The following is an 18,714-nucleotide window of genomic DNA, read 5'->3' on the forward strand; positions in this document are numbered from 1 at the left end:
GAGCAGACGAGGAGCTGGATGAGGAGTTTGCCCTAAATTGGATTTTGGAGCAGGCGAGGAGCTGGATGAGGAGTTTGCCCTGAATTGGTTTTGGAGCAGGCGAGGAGCTGGATTGGGGGTTTGCCCTGAATTGGATTTTGGAGCAGGCGAGGAGCTTGATTGGGGGTTTGCCCTGAATTGGATTTTGGAGCAGGCGAGGAACTGGATTGGGGGTTTGCCCTGAATTGGATTTTGGAACAGGCGAGGAGCAGGATTGGGGGTTTGCCCTGAATTGGATTTTGGAGCAGGCGAGGAGCTGGATGAGGAGTTTGCCCTGAATTGGATTTTGGAGCAGGCGAGGAGCTGGATGAGGAGTTTACCCTGAATTGGGTTTTGGAGCAGGCGAGGATGCTGGATGAGGAGTTTGCCCTGAATTGGGTATTGGAGCAGGCGAGGAGCTGGATTGGGGATTTGCCCTGAATTGGGTTTTGGAGCAGGCGAGGAGCTGGATGAGGGGTTTACCCTGAATTGGGTTTTGGAGCAGGCGAGGAGCTGGATTGGGGATTTGCCCTGAATTGGGTTTTGGAGCAGGTGAGGAGCTGGATTAGGGGTTTACCCTTAATTGAGTTTTGGAGCAGGCGAGGAGCTGGATTGGGGGTTTGCCCTGAATTGGGTTTTGGAGCAGGCGAGGAGCTGGATTAGGGGTTTGCCCTGAATTGGGTTTTGGAGCAGGCGAGGAGCTGGATTGGGGGTTTGCCCTGAATTGGGTTTTGGAGCAGGCGAGGAGCTGGATTAGGGGTTTGCCTTGAATTGGGTTTTGGAGCAGGCGAGGAGCTGGATGGGGAGTTTGCCCTGAATTGGGTTTTGGAGCAGGCGAGGAGCTTGATGAGGAGTTTGCCCTGAATTGGCTTTTGGAGCAGGCGAGGAGCTGGATTAGGGGTTTGCCCTGAATTGGGTTTTGGAGCAGGCGAGGAGCTGGATGAGGAGTTTGCCCTGAATTCGGTTTTGGAGCAGGCGAGGAGCTGGATTAGGGGTTTGCCCTGAATTGGGTTTTGGAGCAGGCGAGGAGCTGGATTAGGGGTTTGCCCTGAATTGGGTTTTGGAGCAGGCGAGGAGCTGGATGAGGAGTTTGCCCGGAATTGGGTTTTGGAGCAGGCGAGGAGCTGGATTGGGGGTTTGTCATCAATTGGGTTTTGGAGCAGGCGAGGAGCTGGATGAGGAGTTTGCCCTGAATTGGGTTTTGGAGCAGGCGAGGAGCTGGATTAGGGGTTTGCCCTGAATTGGGTTTTGGAGCAGGCGAGGAGCTGGATGAGGGGTTTGCCCTGAATTGGGTTTTGGAGCAGGCGAGGAGCTGGATTAGGGGTTTGCCCTGAATTGGGTTTTTGGAGCAGGCGAGGAGCTGGATTGGGGGTTTGCCCTGAATTGGGTTTTGGAGCAGGCGAGGAGCTGGATTAGGGGTTTGCCCTGAATTGGTTTTTGGAGCAGGCGAGGAGCTGGATGAGGAGTTTGCCCTGAATTGGGTTTTGGAGCAGGCGAGGAGCTGGATTAGGGGTTTGCCCGGAATTGGGTTTTGGAGCAGGCGAGGAGCTGGATTGGGGGTTTGCCCTGAATTGGGTTTTGGAGCAGGCGAGGAGCTAGATTGGGGGTTTGCCCTGAATTGGGTTTTGGAGCAGGCGAGGAGCTGGATTAGGGGTTTGCCCTGAATTGGGTTTTTGGAGCAGGCGAGGAGCTGGATTGGGGGTTTGCCCTGAATTGGGTTTTTGAGCAGGCGAGGAGCTGGATTAGGGGTTTGCCCTGAATTGGTTTTTGGAGCAGGGGAGGAGCTGGATGAGGAGTTTGCCCTGAATTGGGTTTTGGAGCAGACGAGGAGCTGGATTAGGGGTTTACCCTGAATTGGGTTTTGGAGCAGGCGAGGAGCTGGATTGGGGGTTTGCCATGAATTGGGTTTTGGAGCAGGCGAGGAGCTGGGTTGGGGGTTTGCCCTGAATTGGGTTTTGGAGCAGGCGAGGAGCTGGATTGGGGGTTTGCCCTGAATTGGGTTTTGGAGCAGGCGAGGAGCTGGATTGGGGGTTTGCCCTGAATTGGGTTTTGGAGCAGGCGAGGAGCTGGATGAGGGGTTTGTCCTGAATTGGGTTTTGGAGCAGGCGAGGAGCAGGATGAGGAGCTTGCCCTGAATTGGATTTTGGAGCAGGTGAGGAGCTGGATTGGGGGTTTGCCCTGGATTGAGTTTTGGAGCAGGCGAGGAGCTGGATGAGGAGTTTGCCATGAATTGGGTTTTGGAGCAGGCGAGGAGCTGGATGAGGAGTTTGCCCTGAATTGGGTTTTGGAGCAGGCGAGGAGCTGGATTGGGGGTTTGCCCTGAATTGGGTTTTGGAGCAGGCGAGGAGCTGGATGAGGAGTTTGCCCTGAATTGGGTTTTGGAGCAGGCGAGGAGCTGGATTAGGAGTTTGCCCTGAGTTGGTTTTTTCAGCAGGCGAGGAGCTGGATTAGGAGTTTGCCCTGAATTGGGTTTTGGAGCAGGCGATGAGCTGGATTGGGGGTTTGCCCTGAATTGGGTTTTGGAGCAGGCGAGGAGCTGGATTGGGGGTTTGCCCTGAATTGGGTTTTTGGAGCAGGCGAGGAGCTGGATGAGGGGTTTGCCCTGAATTGGGTTTTTGGAGCAGGCGAGGAGCTGGATTGAGGGTTTGCCCTGAATTGGATTTTGGAGCAGGCGAGGAGCTGGATTAGGGGTTTGCCCTGAATTGGGTTTTGGAGCAGGCGAGGAGCTGGATTTGGGATTTGCCCTGAATTGGGTTTTGGAGCAGGCGAGGAGCTGGATTAGGGGTTTGCCCTGAATTGGGTTTTGGAGCAGGCGAGGAGCTGGATTGGGGGTTTGCCCTGAATTGGGTTTTGGAGCAGGCGAGGAGCTGGATTGGGGGTTTGCCCTGAATTGGATTTTGGAGCAGGCGAGGAGCTGGATTGGGGGTTTGCCCTGAATTGGGTTTTGGAGCAGGCAAGGAGCTGGATTAGGGGTTTGTCCTGAATTGGGTTTTGGAGCAGGCGAGGAGCTGGATGAGGAGTTTGCCCTAAATTGGATTTTGGAGCAGGCGAGGAGCTGGATGAGGAGTTTGCCCTGAATTGGTTTTGGAGCAGGCGAGGAGATGGATTGGGGGTTTGCCCTGAATTGGATTTTGGAGGAGGCGAGGAGCTTGATTGGGGGTTTGCCCTGAATTGGATTTTGGAGCAGGCGAGGAACTGGATTGGGGGTTTGCCCTGAATTGGATTTTGGAGCAGGCGAGGAGCTGGATTGGGGGTTTGCCCTGAATTGGATTTTGGAGCAGGCGAGGAGCTGGATGAGGAGTTTGCCCTGAATTGGGTTTTGGAGCAGGCGAGGAGCTGGATTGGGGATTTGCCCTGAATTGGATTTTGGAGCAGGCGAGGAGCTGGATTAGGGATTTGCCCTGAATTGGGTTTTGGAGCAGTCGAGGAGCTGGATTAGGGATTTGCCCTGAATTAGGTTAGGGAGCAGTCGAGGAGCTGGATTGGGGGTTTGCCCTGAATTGGGTTTTGGAGCAGGCGAGGAGCTGGATTAGGGATTTGCCCTGAATTGGGTTTTGGAGCAGGCGAGGAGCTGGATTGGGGGTTTACCCTGAATTGGGTTTTGGAGCAGGCGAGGAGCTGGATTGGGGGTTTGCCCTGAATTGGGTTTTGGAGCAGGCGAGAAGCTGGGTTGGGGGTTTGCCCTGAATTGGGTTTTGGAGCAGGCGAGGAGCTGGATTGGGGGTTTGCCCTGAATTGGGTTTTGGAGCAGGCGAGGAGCTGGATTGGGGGTTTGCCCTGAATTGGGTTTTGGAGCAGGCGAGGAGCTGGATGAGGGGTTTGTCCTGAATTGGGTTTTGGAGCAGGCGAGGAGCTGGATGAGGAGTTTGCCCTCAATTGGATTTTGGAGCAGGTGAGGAGCTGGATTGGGGGTTTGCCCTGAATTGAGTTTTGGAGCAGGCGAGGAGCTGGATGAGGAGTTTGCCCTGAATTGGGTTTTGGAGCAGGCGAGGAGCTGGATGAGGAGTTTGCCCTGAATTGGGTTTTGAAGCAGGCGAGGAGCTGGATTGGGGGTTTGCCCTGAATTGGGTTTTGGAGCAGGCGAGGAGCTGGATGAGGAGTTTGCCCTGAATTGGGTTTTGGAGCAGGCGAGGAGCTGGATTAGGAGTTTGCCCTGAGTTGGTTTTTTAAGCAGGCGAGGAGCTGGATTAGGAGTTTGCCCTGAATTGGGTTTTGGAGCAGGCGATGAGCTGGATTGGGGGTTTGCCCTGAATTGGGTTTTGGAGCAGGCGAGGAGCTGGATTGGGGGTTTGCCCTGAATTGGGTTTTTGGAGCAGGCGAGGAGCTGGATGAGGGGTTTGCCCTGAATTGGGTTTTGGAGCAGGCGAGGAGCTGGATTGAGGGTTTGCCCTGAATTGGATTTTGGAGCAGGCGAGGAGCTGGATTAGGGGTTTGCCCTGAATTGGGTTTTGGAGCAGGCGAGGAGCTGGATTTGGGATTTGCCCTGAATTGGGTTTTGGAGCAGGCGAGGAGCTGGATTAGGGGTTTGCCCTGAATTGGGTTTTGGAGCAGGCGAGGAGCTGGATTGGGGGTTTGCCCTGAATTGGGTTTTGGAGCAGGCAAGGAGCTGGATTAGGGGTTTGTCCTGAATTGGGTTTTGGAGCAGGCGAGGAGCTGGATGAGGAGTTTGCCCTCAATTGGATTTTGGAGCAGGCGAGGAGCTGGATGAGGAGTTTGCCCTGAATTGGTTTTGGAGCAGGCGAGGAGCTGGATTGGGGGTTTGCCCTGAATTGGATTTTGGAGCAGGCGAGGAGCTTGATTGGGGGTTTGCCCTGAATTGGATTTTGGAGCAGGCGAGGAACTGGATTGGGGGTTTGCCCTGAATTGGATTTTGGAGCAGGCGAGGAGCTGGATTGGGGATTTGCCCTGAATTGGATTTTGGAGCAGGCGAGGAGCTGGATTAGGGATTTGCCCTGAATTGGGTTTTGGAGCAGTCGAGGAGCTGGATTGGGGGTTTGCCCTGAATTGGGTTTTGGAGCAGGCGAGGAGCTGGATTAGGGATTTGCCCTGAATTGGGTTTTGGAGCAGGCGAGGAGCTGGATTGGGGGTTTGCCCTGAATTGGGTTTTGGAGCAGGCGAGGAGCTGGATTGGGGGTTTGCCCTGAATTGGGTTTTGGAGCAGGCGAGGAGCTGGATTGGGGGTTTGCCCTGAATTGGGTTTTGGAGCAGGCGAGGAGCTGGATTAGGGGTTTGCCCTGAATTGGGTTTTTGGAGCAGGCGAGGAGCTGGATGAGGGGTTTGCCCTGAATTGGGTTTTGGAGCTGGCGAGGAGCTGGATGGAGGGTTTGCCCTGAATTGGATTTTGGAGCAGGCAAGGAGCTGGATTAGGGGTTTGCCCTGAATTGGGTTTTGGAGCAGGCGAGGAGCTGGATTTGGGATTTGCCCTGAATTGGGTTTTGGAGCAGGCGAGGAGCTGGATTAGGGGTTTGCCCTGAATTGGGTTTTGGAGCAGGCGAGGAGCTGGATTGGGGGTTTGCCCTGAATTGGGTTTTGGAGCAGGCGAGGAGCTGGATTGGGGGTTTGCCCTAAATTGGATTTTGGAGCAGGCGAGGAGCTGAATTGGGGGTTTGCCCTGAATTGGATTTTGGAGCAGGCGAGGAGCTGGATGAGGAGTTTGCCCTGAATTGGGTTTTGGTGCAGGTGAGGAGCTGGATTAGGGGTTTGCCCTGAATTGGGTTTTGGAGCAGGCGAGGAGCTGGATTGGGGAATTGCCCTGAATTGGGTTTTGGAGCAGGCGAGGAACTGGATTAGGGGTTTGCCCTGAATTGGCTTTTGGAGCAGGCGAGGAGCTGGATTGGGGATTTGCCCTGAATTGGGTTTTGGAGCAGGCGAGGAGCTGGATTGGGGATTTGCCCTGAATTGGGTTTTGGAGCAGGCGAGGAGCTGGATTGGGGATTTGCCCTGAATTGGGTTTTGGAGCAGGCGAGGAGCTGGATTGGGGGTTTGTCCTGAATTGGATTTTGGAGCAGGCGAGGAGCTGGATGAAGGGTTTGCCCTGAATTGGGTTTTGGAGCAGGCGAGGAGCTGGATGAGGAGTTTGCCCTGAATTGGATTTTGGAGCAGGCGAGGAGCTGGATGAGGAGTTTACCCTGAATTCGGTTTTGGAGCAGGCGAGGAGCTGGATGAGGAGTTTGCCCTGAATTGGGTATTGCAGCAGGCGAGGAGCTGGATTGGGGATTTGCCCTGAATTGGGTTTTGGAGCAGGCGAGGAGCTGGATGAGGGGTTTACCCTGAATTGGGTTTTGGAGCAGGCGAGGATCTGGATTGGGGATTTGCCCTGAATTGGGTTTTGGAGCAGGTGAGGAGCTGGATTAGGGGTTTACCCTGAATTGAGTTTTGGAGCAGGCGAGGAGCTGGATTGGGGGTTTGCCCTGAATTGGGTTTTGGAGCAGGCGAGGAGCTGGATTAGGGGTTCATCCTGAATTGAGTTTTGGAGCAGGCGAGGAGCTGGATTGGGGGTTTGCCCTGAATTGGATTTTGGAGCAGGCGAGGAGCTGGATTGGGGATTTGCCCTGAATTGGGTTTTGAAGCAGGCGAGGAGCTGGATTGGGGGTTTGCCCTGAATTGGGTTTTGGAGCAGGCGAGGAGCTGGATGAGGAGTTTGCCCTGAATTGGGTTTTGGAGCAGGCGAGGAGCTGGATTAGGAGTTTGCCCTGAGTTGGTTTTTTAAGCAGGCGAGTAGCTGGATTAGGAGTTTGCCCTGAATTGGGTTTTGGAGCAGGCGATGAGCTGGATTGGGGGTTTGCCCTGAATTGGGTTTTGGAGCAGGCGAGGAGCTGGATTGGGGGTTTGCCCTGAATTGGGTTTTTGGAGCAGGCGAGGAGCTGGATGAGGGGTTTGCCCTGAATTGGGTTTTGGAGCAGGCGAGGAGCTGGATTGAGGGTTTGCCCTGAATTGGATTTTGGAGCAGGCGAGGAGCTGGATTAGGGGTTTGCCCTGAATTGGGTTTTGGAGCAGGCGAGGAGCTGGATTTGGGATTTGCCCTGAATTGGGTTTTGGAGCAGGCGAGGAGCTGGATTAGGGATTTGCCCTGAATTGGGTTTTGGAGCAGGTGAGGAGCTGGATTGGGGGTTTGCCCTGAATTGGGTTTTGGAGCAGGCAAGGAGCTGGATTAGGGGTTTGTCCTGAATTGGGTTTTGGAGCAGGCGAGGAGCTGGATGAGGAGTTTGCCCTCAATTGGATTTTGGAGCAGGCGAGGAGCTGGATGAGGAGTTTGCCCTGAATTGGTTTTGGAGCAGGCGAGGAGCTGGATTGGGGGTTTGCCCTGAATTGGATTTTGGAGCAGGCGAGGAGCTTGATTGGGGGTTTGCCCTGAATTGGATTTTGGAGCAGGCGAGGAACTGGATTGGGGGTTTGCCCTGAATTGGATTTTGGAGCAGGCGAGGAGCTGGATTGGGGGTTTGCCCTGAATTGGATTTTGGAGCAGGCGAGGAGCTGGATGAGGAGTTTGCCCTGAATTGGGTTTTGGAGCAGGCGAGGAGCTGGATTGGGGATTTGCCCTGAATTGGATTTTGGAGCAGGCGAGGAGCTGGATTAGGGATTTGCCCTGAATTGGGTTTTGGAGCAGTCGAGGAGCTGGATTGGGGGTTTGCCCTGAATTGGGTTTTGGAGCAGGCGAGGAGCTGGATTAGGGATTTGCCCTGAATTGGGTTTTGGAGCAGGCGAGGAGCTGGATTGGGGGTTTGCCCTGAATTGGGTTTTGGAGCAGGCGAGGAGCTGGATTGGGGGTTTGCCCTGAATTGGGTTTTGGAGCAGGCGAGGAGCTGGATTGGGGGTTTGCCCTGAATTGGGTTTTGGAGCAGGCGAGGAGCTGGATTAGGGGTTTGCCCTGAATTGGGTTTTTGGAGCAGGCGAGGAGCTGGATGAGGGGTTTGCCCTGAATTGGGTTTTGGAGCTGGCGAGGAGCTGGATGGAGGGTTTGCCCTGAATTGGATTTTGGAGCAGGCAAGGATCTGGATTAGGGGTTTGCCCTGAATTGGGTTTTGGAGCAGGCGAGGAGCTGGATTTGGGATTTGCCCTGAATTGGGTTTTGGAGCAGGCGAGGAGCTGGATTAGGGGTTTGCCCTGAATTGGGTTTTGGAGCAGGCGAGGAGCTGGATTGGCGGTTTGCCTTGAATTGGGTTTTGGAGCAGGCGAGGAGCTGGATTGGGGGTTTGCCCTAAATTGGATTTTGGAACAGGCGAGGAGCTGAATTGGGGGTTTGCCCTGAATTGGATTTTGGAGCAGGCGAGGAGCTGGATGAGGAGTTTGCCCTGAATTGGGTTTTGGTGCAGGTGAGGAGCTGGATTAGGGGTTTGCCCTGAATTGGGTTTTGGAGCAGGCGAGGAGCTGGATTGGGGAATTGCCCTGAATTGGGTTTTGGAGCAGCCGAGGAACTGGATTAGGGGTTTGCCCTGAATTGGCTTTTGGAGCAGGCGAGGAGCTGGATTGGGGATTTGCCCTGAATTGGGTTTTGGAGCAGGCGAGGAGCTGGATTGGGGATTTGCCCTGAATTGGGTTTTGGAGCAGGCGAGGAGCTGGATTGGGGATTTGCCCTGAATTGGGTTTTGGAGCAGGCGAGGAGCTGGATTGGGGGTTTGTCCTGAATTGGATTTTGGAGCAGGCGAGGAGCTGGATGAAGGGTTTGCCCTGAATTGGGTTTTGGAGCAGGCGAGGAGCTGGATGAGGAGTTTGCCCTGAATTGGATTTTGGAGCAGGCGAGGAGCTGGATGAGGAGTTTACCCTGAATTCGGTTTTGGAGCAGGCGAGGAGCTGGATGAGGAGTTTGCCCTGAATTGGGTATTGCAGCAGGCGAGGAGCTGGATGAGGAGTTTGCCCTGAATTGGGTTTTGGAGCAGGCGAGGAGCTGGATTGGGGATTTGCCCTGAATTGGGTTTTGGAGCAGGCGAGGAGCTGGATGAGGGGTTTACCCTGAATTGGGTTTTGGAGCAGGCGAGGAGCTGGATTGGGGATTTGCCCTGAATTGGGTTTTGGAGCAGGTGAGGAGCTGGATTAGGGGTTTACCCTGAATTGAGTTTTGGAGCAGGCGAGGAGCTGGATTGGGGGTTTGCCCTGAATTGGGTTTTGGAGCAGGCGAGGAGCTGGATTAGGGGTTCATCCTGAATTGAGTTTTGGAGCAGGCGAGGAGCTGGATTGGGGGTTTGCCCTGAATTGGATTTTGGAGCAGGCGAGGAGCTGGATTGGGGATTTGCCCTGAATTGGGTTTTGGAGCAGGCGAGGAGCCGGATTGGGGGTTTGCCCTGAATTGGGTTTTGGAGCAGGCGAGGAGCTGGATTGGGGATTTGCCCTGAATTGGGTTTTGGAGCAGGCGAGGAGCTGGATTAGTGATTTGCCCTGAATTGGGTTTTGGAGCAGGCGAGGAGCTGGATTGGGGATTTGCCCTGAATTGGGTTTTGGAGCAGGCGAGGAGCTGGATTAGGGGTTTTCCCCTGAATTGGGTTTTGGAGCAGGCGAGGAACTGGATTGGGGATTTGCCCTGAATTGGGTTTTGGAGCAGGCGAGGAGCTGGATTAGGGATTTGCCCTGAATTGGGTTTTGGAGCAGGCGAGGAGCTGGATTAGGGATTTGCCCTGAATTGGGTTTTGGAGCAGGCGAGGAGCTGGATTGGGGATTTGCCCTGAATTGGGTTTTGGAGCAGGCGAGGAGCTGGATTGGGGATTTGCCCTGAATTGGGTTTTGGAGCAGGCGAGGAGCTGGATTAGGGATTTGCCCTGAATTGGGTTTTGGAGCAGGCGAGGAGCTGGATTGGGGGTTTGCCCCTGTCCACACTCTGAGCTCTGGCTTGGTAACTCTGAGAAAGTAATTTTTAAAAACTGGTCGGTTCAGAAGGTTACGGTGCCATATTTAAATGCCAATCCAGAACACTTTATCTTCACCTTCATCATATCACCCTCTCCAGCCCACCTGTCTGCGCCACACCCTCCAACAAGTCTGGAAGTGAGAGGGAAAAGGTGAGCAGCCTCAAGAAGAAGGGGCAGCCTCAGTGCCAGAAACCTTGAGGCCCTTATTCCGAGATTGTGGGGCCACCTGCATTTGGTGCGCCGTAGATATGGGCTGAAAGAGAAACACCAACCTCAGCTCTGTGGCCCGGGAGGGCATTGCCCAGTAGGTCAGCATGGCTGTCACGCGCTCACAAAGCAGGTAAAACAGTCACCAGGACCCTGTCCAGTATCGTGGCACCAAAACGTTCGTATGCTTTGCAAGAAGGAGCCCCTGAGGCCAACTGCCTCATCTTTCCACAAATCATCACCCCTCACCGACAACATTGGGAGGCACAGTGACACAGTGGTTGGCACTGCAGTCTCACAGCGCCATGGACCCAGGTTCAAACGCAGCCTTAGTCACCGTCTGTGTGATGTTTGCACTTTCTCCCTATATCTGTGTGAGGCTTCCTCCGGGTGTCCTGGTTTCCTTCTACAGGCCGAAGAATTTCAGGTTACACTGATGCCCCACAAGGCTGTGTCCTCAGCCCCCTACTATACTCCTGTGTGGCTAAATTCCCCTCCAACTCGATTTTCAAATTTGCTGAAGACGTAGTGGGTCGGATTTCGAACAATGACGAGACAGAGGACAGGAATGAGATAGAGAATCTGGTGAACTGGTGCGACGACAGTAATCTCTCCCTCAATGTCAACAAAACGAAGGAGACGGTCATCGACTTCAGGAAGTGTAGAGGAGAACATTCCCCTGACTACATCAAGGGGAACGAAGAAGAAAGGGTCGAGAGCTTCAAGGTTTTAGGTGTACAGATCACCAACCATGCCAACACTATAGTTAAGGAAGCCCACCGACGACTCTACTTTCTCAGAAGACTAAGGAAATTTGGCATGTCAGCTACGACCCTCACCAACTTTTACAGATTGTAAAGAAAAATGCAAAAGTTGTCATTTGAAACATGAAGGTCTGATGACAAAACGCAAGGAACACTAGAAAAAGCAAAGTACCAGAAAAGATCCGACAAATGTAAATGTACTGAAATGCTAAAAAATGATATGGCAGAAGTCCCTCGAAGGGTTAACTGCAGACTGTGGTAGTATGCATTAGGTGTCATGTGGGACTGTGAAGCCGTGATGCTATTGGCTGACAGATCCCGGGTCCTGGTTGGCTGTTGATCCCTAGCTCCGCCCTGAAGGCGGAGTATAAGAACCTGGGCTTCTCCCCGCCGCTCCAGTCTGTTGCTGAACTGCGGGGAACAAGTCACGCTTAATAAAGCCTCATCGACTTCATCTCTATTCGTCTCTCTCGTAAGTCATTGTGCGCTACACAGACAAAAGTTCTTTTAAAGGCAGGCCATGAGATAAGGAAGCAGTTCAAGCTGCAACCTGATACCTTTAGTTTAAGTCGGAGAAACGTTTATAAAAGTTGTTTAAGTTACAGAAAAGGAACGAGTTTTCTACCCTTAAATAGAAATTAATTATTTCAGCGAGCAATTGATTGGAATTGCCAGAATCTTAGGTTTGAATTACTTGAAATAAAATTTATTTGTGAACAATAGAAACTTAATGACACAAGTTAAAAGTGGAAATCTGGAGAAAACAGTTAATTTTAACTCGGGACAATTCACCGCAGCTAACTGCTTCTTCTCAAAAAGCAGTCGACATGTAAAATTGTAAAATGGGAAGAATATAACTTGAAACATTTAGGAATACAAGAAAATACAATGCTTCAAAATGATAAGGGATTGAAAGGCTGGAAGGCCACAGAATAATTAGCAGGAAGTCTCCCTGCCAGTGAGCTGACAAACTAAGGTCAAGTTTAACATGAAAGCACTCTCAAGTTAGACATTACGGAAACTAGGTGTGGAATCAAATGGACAAGAAAAGTATTGCGTTAAGGAGCAGCAGACAATACTTAAAAATAATGTCATGTAATCAGCAAGGCTGTTGGAACGGTGATATATATCCTGAATCGCTCTCAGCCAGCCACTCACTCTCAGCTCACAGAGTGATCTCGGACACGGGTAGGACTGAACACGAAAGCCGAGCAGAACCGCAAAACAACCGGGAGAAAACCAACAGATAAAGAAGAGAGATTGTCAAGATAGACCTGAAGGTCGAATCGACCGACCAGGAGAATGCAGAAGCAAGTACTTTTTACTTTTCTGTAAAGACAGTGATTTTATCTTGTAAAAAATAAAATAAAATACCTCAGTTTGAACCTGAAACAGTGGTTATTACAAAGTCTCCTTTACTTACTTAGCAACGTGGGACCCAGGATCGATGCTACTAAGTGATAAGTAGATGAAATCTTCTGTGAATGTATGGGTTATGTCGGGGGATAACTTGAAATACTAGTTTGACCCGAATAGCACCCAAATCAGTCTGTATAGGAGTCAGGGAGTGAGAATCCCTGCTCACCATTTAGAATATCTTGACCCTTTTTTGGTACAGGGGGAATTCTAAGAATAGTGGTGAGTTTTTTACTTCAAGGTGCACCATAGAAAGCATTCTTTATGGTTATGTCACCATAAAGTTTCTTCAGCCTTTCATTCCTGGTACGGGCAGCACGGTAGCACAGTGGTTAGCACTGTTGCTTCACCGCACCAGGGTCCCAGGTTCAATTCCTGGCTTGGGTCACTGTCTGTGCGGAGTCTGCACGTTCTCCCCGTGTCTGCGTGGGTTTCCTCCGGGTGCTCCGGTTTCCTCCCACAAGTCCTGAAAGACGTGCTATTAGGTGAATTGGACATTCTGAATTCTCCCTCTGTGTACCCGAACAGGCGCCGGAATGTGGCGACTAGGGGCTTTTCACAGTAACTTCATTGCAGCGTTAATGTAAGCCTATTTATTGCATTGGAGGGTATTATGTAGTTAGGGGTGTTTTATTTGCCGGGGGGGGGGGGGAGGAAGTTGGGGATAAATATTAAGTCAGTAATGCGAATAATATATGGCCCAAAGTGGAGAGTTGCGAAGTGTAAAGGCTTTAGTTTAGGGTTTTGTTTTGCAGCCAGGAGTTGGTGAGGGAGTTTTGGTTTCCATTGCTGATTGGAGGTGGGCCGTGGTGGGAGGGAGACGTCATTAGCAGTCAGTGTTCAGATAGTGAACGGGGGTGATTGGGAGGGGATGCTCGAGGGATTATTCAGGGTTGAAACTCGAGGGGCGGGCTGGTGTCTGTGCCAGACAAAGTCAATGGAGCGTTTGAAGCATTCTATAAGAACCTTGAAAGGTCGGAGCCGTTGGGGAGGGGTCAGGTATGTTGGAGTTCCTGGATGGCTTAGAATGTCCCAATGTGGAAGAGGAAGAACAGGAAGGGCTGGAAGAGCCTTTGGGGCTAGAGGAGATCTTGACAGCTGCAGGGTGAATGCAGACAGCTAAGGCTGGACAGGTTCCCGGTGGAATTTTATAAGATGTTTGCAGGACAGTTGGAACTGTTATTAGTGGAAGCGTTTGAGGATTTAGTTCCCTACCCGAGACGCTGATGCAGGAGTCTATTTCGCTTCTGCTAAAGGAAGATAAGGACCCAGTGGAATGCGGGTCTTCCTGCCTTCTTTTTTTATTGAATGTAGATGCTAAGATATTGGCCAAGGTCTTAGCACTGAGGCTGGAGTCGTGTATTCCTCAGATTATTGGGGAGGATCAGACGGGTTTTGTTCAGGGCTGGCAATTGTCATCTAATGTGCGGCGGTTGTGAAAAGTCCCTGACGGAGGGGCCAGAACTGAAGGTAATTGTTACATTGGATGCTGAGAAGGCATTCGACAGGGTAAAATGGGGGTATTAGAACATACAGTACAGAAGGAGGCCATTCGGCCCATCGAGTCTGCACCGACCCGCATTAAGCCCTCACTTCCACCCTATCCCCGTAACCCAATAACCCCTCCTAACCTTTTTGGACACTTAGGGAAATTTATCATGGCCAATCCACCTAACCTGCACGTCTTTGGACTGTGGGAGGAAACCGGAGCACCCGGAGGAAACCCACGCAGACACGGGGAGGATGTGCAGACTCCACACAGACAGTGACCCAAGCCGGGAATCGAACCTGGGACCGTGACACTGTGAAGCCACAGTGCTAACCACTGTGCTACCGTGCTGCCCTATTTGTTTGCAGTGTTGGAAAAGTTTGGATCATTGTACAAAGCTCCAAGAGCCAGTGTCGCACAAATAGAATCATAGAATCCCGACAGTGTAGCAGGAGGCCATTCGGCCCATCGAGTCTGCACCGACCCTCTGAAAGAGCACTCCGCCCAAAACCACTTCCCTGCCCTCTCCCAATAACCTCTTCACCTAACCTACACATCCCTGGACACTAAGGGGAAATTTAGCACAGCCAATCCATCTAACCCTGCACACGTGTGGGAGGAAACTGGAGCACTCCGAGCAATCCCACGCCGATACGGGAGAATGTGCAGAGAAAGAACATGAGCTTGCAGTATTTCGAATTAAACGGGGGACTGAGGCTGGGGTGCCCCATGTCCTCGTCTTGTTTGTACTGCCGATAGAACCTTTGACCATCGCCTTGAGGACTTCAGGTCGGTGGAGGGGGACGATGAGGGGAGGGGTGAAGCATCGGGTGTCCCTGTACGTCAAGGATCTCTCATGGTGTGTAATGGACCCGATTACCACTGTGGGCGACATAATGCTGGTGCACTTTGCCTCTTTTTCAGGCTATATCTTAAATCTGGGAAAAAGTGAGTGTCTCGGTTCAGTCCCCAGGGAGGGGAGTTAATCTGGGCGTGATGTCCTTCTGTTGGCTGGTTCCAACTTTCGGTATCTGGGGGTTCAGGTGGCCGGAATTGGGCCCGACTTCCTCAATTCAACTGTACGAGCTTGGTGGGGCAACCTTCCTCTCTCCTCGCCGGGCAGGGTTCAGTCTGTCAAAATGAACATTGTGCCCAGATTTTTGATCCTTATCTAGTGTTGGTCGTTTTTTTCTTCCTGAATCCTTTTTTGGGGGAGTCGAAATAGTGATCACACCCTTTACATGGGCAGGTAGGGCTGCGAGGATTCAGAGGACAGTCCTTTGGAGGGACAGGCAGGCAGGGGGCATGGCGTTGCCGAGCCTAATATGGTTCGCAGAGAAGGTGTTGTGTTGGCGCAGTGATCAGAGAGTTACGTGGAATTGCAATCATGAAGAGGGCTTGGTCTGAGGGCATTAGTGACGGCCTCGCTCCCGTTCTCACCAGTGAAATATTCGGCAAATGTGGTGGTTGTCTCCGCCTTGAAGGTACGGGGACAATTTTGGCAGCATTTTAAACTCAGGCTGTGTTGAAGTAGGCTCCGATTTTTGCGAGCAATGGCGGACATTTTCCGTTGGCTGATGGCAAAAACACGAAACACGATTGGGTGGAGAATAGGGTCCTACGCTAAAATTGCAGCGGGCACCAAATCGCAATTCCCTGTTGGGGTATTATCACAACTATCAGCATTTCAAGAGTTAATGTAGTGTCGAGAGCAGCCACTAGAGGGAGCTACAGATGTAACTATATCAGGCAGTGATGCTGGACCTTAAGGGAGGAGTGTATGCAGGAGATAGCTCGTGAAGGTCATTTAGTGTAAATAAGGTTAGATTATAGTTTATGCTAATAGTGAGATTAGCAGTAGCTGAGTGTAGTTAGATTTTACTGATCAATTGTGTATTCTTAAGGACTAAGTATTGTATCCAAATTTAGTGTGTAAATAAAATCATAGCTTTGTTTAAGTTAAAACTATTTGGTGATCTTTGCAAACACTACACCAACCATCCTGAAATAAGCAACACAAAGAACACCACATGGTACCAGGAGTCTATTGCTTGTAAGAAACCGCAATTAGACTAGGTTAGAATAGCATTGGAGATTGAAGAAGTAATCCAGAAGCTACAACTCAAAAATAAATCTCCAGTAAAGACTGATCAGAAGATGGAAGGTCTCAAGAAGCCGGACCACTTCAGGACACACGGTAAACTATGCCACACGGTAAACTATGCCAGCACTGGACATAGTTTATGCAACAGTTTGAAGTTTTTAATTCTGCCACCACGCTTGAAAATGCCTCAGACCAATGGAAAATAGCACGCCTACTAAATTTGGTTGGAATTAGAGCTATTCAATTAGTTTGAATTCAGTGCAGATGAGGATAAAAATAAATACAGCATGGTGCTCCAGAGATTACCAATCCTGAAAGCAGTCTATGAGCGCTACATGTTAAGAAAATGTCTGCAGTTCAGAGGAGAGTCTGTAGATTTATTCCTCACAGCTCTAAAGCTGTGAGCGCAGTCCGGTCATTTATCCTCAGCTTCTGAGTGGATGCTGCGAGATAAATTTGTTTTCGGAATAAAGGGTGAATGGTTGCACGAGAAAATATTAAGACGACCGCTTTTATCGATTAAAGACGCTATTAATATGGAGTTAAAGTTAGAGTTCTTTGAGGAAGTTACAAGGAACTTAGACAAAGGCGAACCAGTGGACGTGATGTATTTAGATTTCCAGAAGGCCTTTGACAAGGTGCCGCATAGGAGACTGTTAAATAAGTTAAGAGCTCATGGTGTTCAGGGTAAGATCCTGGCATGGATAGAGGATTGGCTGACTGGCAGAAGGCAGAGAGTGGGGATAAAGGGGTCTTTTTCAGGGAGGCAGCCGGTGACTAATGGTGTGCCTCAGGGGTCTGTGCTGGGACCACAACTTTTCACAACATACATCAATGATCTGTAAGAAGGAACTGAAGGCACTGTTGCTAAGTTTGCAGATGATACAAAGATCTGTAGAGGGACAGGTAGTATTGAGGAAGCAAGGGGTCTGCAGAAGGACTTGGACAAGCTAGGAGAGCGGGCAATGAAGTGGCAGATGGAATACAATGTGGAAAAGTGTGAGGTTATGCACTTTGGAAGGAGGAATTTAGGCATAGACTATTTTCCAAATGGGGAAAGGCTTAGGAAATCAGAAGCACAAAGGGACTTGGGAGTCCTTGTTCACGATTCTCTTAAGGTTAATGTGCAGGTTCAGTCGGCAGTTAAGAAGACAAATGCAATGTTAGCATTCATGTCGCGATGGCTAGATTACAAGACCAGGGATGTACTTCTGAGGCTGTATAAGGCTCTGGTCAGACCCCATTTGGAGTATTGTGAGCAGTTTTGGGTCCCGTATCGAAGGAAGGATGTGCTGGCCTTAGAAAGGGTCCAGAGGAGGTTCACAAGAATGATCCCTGGAATGAAGAGCTTGTCGTATGAGGAACGGTTGAGGACTCTGGGTCTGTACTCGTTGGAGTTTAGAAGGATGAGGGGGATCTTATTGAAACTTACAGGATACTGCGAGGCCTGGATAGAGTGGACATGGAGAGGATGTTTCCACTTGTAGGAAAAACTAGAACCAGAGGACACCATCTCAGACTAAAGGGACGATCCTTTAAAACAGAGATGAGGAGGAATTTCTTCAGCCAGAGGGTGGTGAATCTGTGGAACTCTTTGCCGCAGAAGGCTGTGGAGGCCAAATCACTGAGTGTCTTTAAGACAGAGATAGATAGGTTCTTGATCAATAAGGGGATCAGGGGTTATGGGGAAAAGGCAGGAGAATGGGGATGAGAAACATATAGAACATAGAACATTACAGCGCAGTACAGGCCCTATCAGCCATGATTGAATGGCGGAGCAGACTCGATGGGCCGAGTGGCCTAATTCGGCTCCTGTGCCTTATGGTCTTATGGTCTTATGGGTAAGGCCAGCGAACAGGCATCGAGCGAATATGCTGAATACATGGCAAAGGAAAAGAGCGCGAAATCGGGAAATGTGGCTGATGCCATTAATGCTGTGTCGCAGCAAAGAAACGGTGTACAATGGCCGGCAGCCATTTTGAAAGTAACATCACGGGCGCGATGACACGCACTGTGGACAGGCCCACAGTCAAAAAAATAGTCCGGCGAAAGGGGGACATTGTTCCAATTGTGGCAAACTAAACCACTTTGCAGTACAGTGTTGTTTATCAGCAACTGTTCCAGGAACCACATTTAAAAAGTCCTATAGTGATTTCAAACTGTACGGAATGCAGAGAGAAAATGCAACATGGGATAGAGAGGATTGTTCACCAGATTCTCTTTGGGAACCTTCATGATGGAAGCTATAACTCGGATTGATTTACTGGGCTGGAAGGAAGGACCAGTAAAGGCACTCTGAAAGATAAGAAAGGAGTGGATTGTCTCATTACAAATAAATGGAGGATTGACCCCATTTAATATTGACACAGGAGCACAGGCAACTGTTGTCACGTACAGCTCTTTAGAGCAAGCAATTGGAAAACCGCTAATGAAGCAGTCCGCCTGCAGGCTCACAGATTATAACGGTAACATGATAGCCACAAGGGGATCATGCTGTCTTGTTAAGAATGGGAACATTGAGCTACCCATCGATGTCGAGGTGGTAGAGGGTGAGAAATCATCATAAATTGGAGGAATGCGTGTGAGAGGCTGAAGCACATTTACACGACTGACAGTGTGTCGGATGTGCTCCAGATGTGCTCCAGTGTTCCAGATGTGCTCCAGTGTGCTGGATGTGCTCCAGTGTGCCGGATGTGCTCCAGTGTGCCGGATGTGCTCCAGTGTTCCAGATGTGCTCCAGTGTTCCGGATGTGCTCCAGGGTGCCAGATGTGCTCCAGGGTGCCAGATGTGCTCCAGGGTGCCAGATGTGCTCCAGGGTGCCAGATGTGCCGGATGTGCTCCAGTGTGCCGGATGTGCTCCAGTGTGCCGGATGTGC

The 18,714-nt window shown here is 50.9% G+C and overlaps 1 protein-coding gene across 1 annotated transcript in view; it reads right to left on the reverse strand.

Annotated features, from left to right (window-relative positions):
• The window catches only part of LOC140409442 (disintegrin and metalloproteinase domain-containing protein 12-like), a 995,079-nt gene that overhangs the window by 470,792 nt on the left and 505,573 nt on the right, over nucleotides 1-18,714 (reverse strand). The gene's annotated exons all lie outside the window — the stretch shown is intronic.

The sequence above is a fragment of the Scyliorhinus torazame genome, chromosome 3 (assembly GCF_047496885.1).
Source record: "Scyliorhinus torazame isolate Kashiwa2021f chromosome 3, sScyTor2.1, whole genome shotgun sequence".
NCBI classification, from domain to species: Eukaryota; Metazoa; Chordata; class Chondrichthyes; order Carcharhiniformes; family Scyliorhinidae; genus Scyliorhinus; species Scyliorhinus torazame.